Source organism: Tupaia chinensis, unplaced genomic scaffold (genome assembly GCF_000334495.1).
Source record: "Tupaia chinensis unplaced genomic scaffold, TupChi_1.0 Scaffold000241_1, whole genome shotgun sequence".
NCBI lineage: Eukaryota > Metazoa > Chordata > Mammalia > Scandentia > Tupaiidae > Tupaia > Tupaia belangeri.
The window spans coordinates 656953-661489 of NW_006159719.1; positions in this window are offsets into that span (position 1 = coordinate 656953).

Sequence of the window (4537 nt, forward strand, 5' to 3'; positions counted from 1 at the left end):
CCTGTCTGCTCCTAATTTAATGGTGTCTGCATCAGCATGGCCAAGTTCAAAAATAAAGCCTTTGGTGTCAGTAAGGAATTATCAGGAAGCAGACACTTTAACGTGGACCTAGTTCATCCATTCTACAGCCATAACTTGAATTCTAAAAGTTTTGTATTAGTATGTTCCCACTTAATATATACCGAGTGTTCGCACTCTATGACTGAAACTGATGGACTAAAGGATATAGACGCACAGTATATAGGTGTAAATACCAGATATGGTGTGTATGAAAGAGCTATATAGATGTAAATAACAGATATGGTGTGTATGAAAGAGGAGGGTCTAAGGAAGGACATTTAGAAGAAAAATAGGGAGGCAAAGCAATAATGGCACAAAGAAATGTGGTATTATCTGTTGAAGATATTTTATAGTTATAACAGCTGTACTAGGAAGAAATGTTCACCTGTTGAAATATACATTTTATAAGCCAAATAATGTGATTGAATGCATAAAAGTAAATGAAGTAAAAAAGAATAAATAAATGAAAAACATTTGTATTAATGGAGGTAGAAACTTGTTTCTCATCTGTGAATGTGCACACTTTGCTCAAGTTGTTTACTTGAATTTATTCTTGTCACAAAAACAAAGTTGTTTCAACTACTGATCAAAAACATATGAAGAAAAAAATGTGATTTTGATAACTCTTTTATTGCTGAAAAGTAACAATATATCACTCTCTTTTCCCATCTTTTCCCCTTCTATTATCTTTCCAATTACCAGAAACTTTAACTACAGAGGCACAAAATAGCAGTCAAATGTGCAATCCTGAATCATTAATGTAAAAATTAACTGGAGGATATGATATAGTAACAGTAGATAAAATAAATCACTAGATTCTTTTAACAATAATAATTCAGTAGTTGGCCTAGGTTCTGGATTTGTCAGCTTACACATAGTTGAGTGTGGGCCATAATTTTTCATGTGTAGTTCACATTTTGGATCTATCGCTTTATTAAAGATGAATGATTAATTTATCCACTACTACAGTTAGTGTCAAAATTTCAAAAAGTTAATGAATCTTTTATTCATCCAATATAGAATAATTAATTTTCTTTAATTCATTCTATTAAACTTTTTCCCAACAATCTCAAAGGTTCTAATGCCTTAAGTATTTAAATGGCAAATTATAGATTCAATGGTTGCTACAAGAAAAAATTAAATTGAGAAAAGGTAAGAATGAGAGAAGATTCAGAGGTTGGATGAATTAAGGTGAAACAAGAGTTGAGGGACTAGGAAATTTAGTCAGGAAGGAATTGAAGTACAAATGTCTTCTCAGGAAATATCTTGAGGCTGAGACATTAGACAACTTTATGAAACACCATGTGGAAATGTATGCCTTGCTATTATGGGAAGCACTTTCAAATTTGACCATGACTGGCCAAATTTTTCAAAAAGATAATCAAAGAGAAGAAAGATTGTATTGTTGAAGAGATAGATAAAGTGACTTGACAGGTCTTTTTCATCTTTAACTTTGAGAATTCTATGTACCTGGTCTATCTAAATGATATCCTCCACTCCTATACATCCTCAAAAAAAAAAAAAAAAAAAAAAAAACCTGGATTGCAATATAAATATTTAAAGAGTACATAAAGAACAATTCATGCATATGCTAACCAGGAAAATAAGTTAAAAAAATTAGAAAACAAACGTGTTTTATTCTAAGAATTATAGAATTAAACAGTAAAGGCAAGATTCTGGGAGTCAATTTTGTAATATCTAATTTAATATTTAATTAGGTTATTCAGTTCTAGCTCTGTTCTCTCCTAGGTCAGTGAGCTCAGTTTTTAAACCCATAGCATGAGAAAATTGGATCACATACTACTAAGATCCTCACACCTCTAGTAGTAAGTCTGTAATTCAATTAAGTAGTGTCAAGATAGAAACATCATTGCTATGTTCACATGAATATTGATGCAACTATGATCTTTATCTGTAAAACTCATGGTTAGAGCATTAAAAAAATGCAGTACTACAGTGGAAACTCTGGAGAGAACTTTTTATTTTTTATTTTGTTTTTTGGTCTTTTTTTCCTCAAGCAAAATTACCAGGAATTTACTTCTTCAATAAATAGAATTTACTGAGAAAGAAGACATATTTCCACTATAACATTAAAAATTCTTCAAAAAGTATATGGAATGTCCCATGATGCTAAGATAGGAAATAGAACCCTAATGGACAGATATTCAAGATGAAGCCTCTAGAACCATGCTTTCACTATGCACTTGCACACAGGATACAGCTTGCAGCTGTATTAACCTAGTCACAATCTGCAGCATGACTTATAGCAATTATGTTTCAGAACCAGGAGTGTGATCTTTCTGGCCCAGAGGCACCACACAGGGAAGGCCGATCCCCAAGGTCAGTTAATCCCACAGAAAACTTTAGTAATAGGTTACCTCAATGATCAGTTAAGAAAGCAAACCCATATTCTGACTTCACAGACAATTTCAGTTTTATTGATGCCCACTCGTTTATCAAAAAGTCAGCCCATGGGAACCAGCAGTTAGCGTAATGGCTATGTCGCTGGACTCCCACGTAGTCGACCGCGGTTTGTGTCCCGGACCCGGTGGCTTAAAACTCACGCCGGGCGCGTGTGCGTGCGTGCCCAAGATCCCGAGAGGAGAATGGAGGAGAAGGGATTGTGGCGTGACCATCCCCCCTGGGGGGTGATTTCTCGCTTTCTGTCTCTATGTCTCTCTCTGTCTGGTGAGCGCACGCCCCCTACAGTGAAAATCTCTCCAAAAAAAAAAAAAGTCAGCCCATTGTTCAGACTGCTAGACAAAAATCCCTGATGAAAGCCTCATGTTAGGAATCCTCATTTGGGACCCTAGTCTGTAGGAACTTTTCTCTTTTAATGAAACTCTGCTTTACAATCCCCTCCTTTTGTCCTTGTTTCTTATTCTTTGTGATAAGACACGAACTTGGCCAGCTCAGAAATCCTGTACATTTATTCAACAATGCTGTACATTTATTCACATTTCTCCATCTCCCTTGAACTACTTCTCCTCCAAATTCCTCACACCCTGACCCTCTGGCCTAGCAGGCACTCAGCACTCTCTCTTCCCCTAATGTAGTCAATAAAACAACCATCTTTTCTATTTGTCCATCCCCTCACCAGACTTCATTTAAAGCTTTTATCTTTAACTTAATGTAAAATTTTTAAGTGAGCCTTCTCTTTAACAGAGTCTTTAGCCATAATCTTATCTCAAGACTTATATTAATAGTCTATATTCATTTGTCATCACAGTTCTATCATTTAAAAATCTGACTGGTGTCAACCATTGCAATGAGTATGTTCTGTTAGGTTGAAAAAATGGACACCTAGTAGACAATTCCAAACAGCATTTTAATGATCCTTAAATTTCTGCTATAGATGTTTCTAGATGAGTAGGTACAAGTTGGGTTCAATTTCAAGAACTGCAATATAAGATACTCCTGTTCAAAAGTATATGAAAGTAGACCACTGCATTATTTAAATAATTGCTGAAGTAAACATAAGCTTTTAACTGTGGTCGATGTTTTAAAGGACAATTCCTAATGCTTCGAGAGCATTAATAATAAAGGGTTCTGAATTTGTGTTTTGAGTTTGAAAAAACATTCTTAAACTGACATCTGAGCTGATTGATACTAAGTCTAGAGTGATGTCTCAGAAGCATTTTTATCAATGAGTGAATTGTTCAGATTGAAATTGTCAAGCAATGACTTTGAAAGCAATATTTCAAATAGAAAATAATGCCAAATAAGAAAAGCAAAAAAGAAAAAAAGCAAACAGACCATGACTAAATATTGAAAAAATTTACTATTCTCCCAGTTGACAGATAACAATAGTATGATTTGTTGAAGACAGAAACAAATAAATAAACTTGAAATATGTTTATGAAATAAAGCTGATATGTTTATGAAATAAAACTGATAGGGTTAGTTTGGGAAGATGAGAGAAAAATGGGATGAAATAAAATTTCTATTATTTGGACATTTACCATTATATTCAATGAATTTACATAAAGAAGAATGTATAGGGGACAAGTTAAGTAGGAATAAAAATCTTAGAATCTTTTGACGCTAAGGTGCCAAGAACATTCAAATGGACATTAGACTTACAGATGAATATTTAAATCTAGAATTTGGAGAGAATACTGATATAACTATGTACACTTTGTAGTTTATTCACATGTAATCACTGGGAAATAGTATATAGTCAGAAAATGGCAATACAGCCCAAACTTCTTGAGCTATTAGAGTTTGCTCAGGTGGGGACCAGCAGTTAGCGTTATGGCTATGTCGCTGGACTTCCACGTATTCGACCGTGGTTCGCAGCCGAGAGCAAGTGGCTTAAAACTCACGCCGGGCACCACGTGTGCATGCGTGCCCAAGATCCCGAGAGGAGAATGGAGGAGAAGGGATTGCGGTGTGGCCATCCCCCCTGGGGGGCGATTTCTCGCTTTCTATCTTTCTGTCTCTCTCTCTCTGTCTGGCAAGCTCACGCACCCTACAG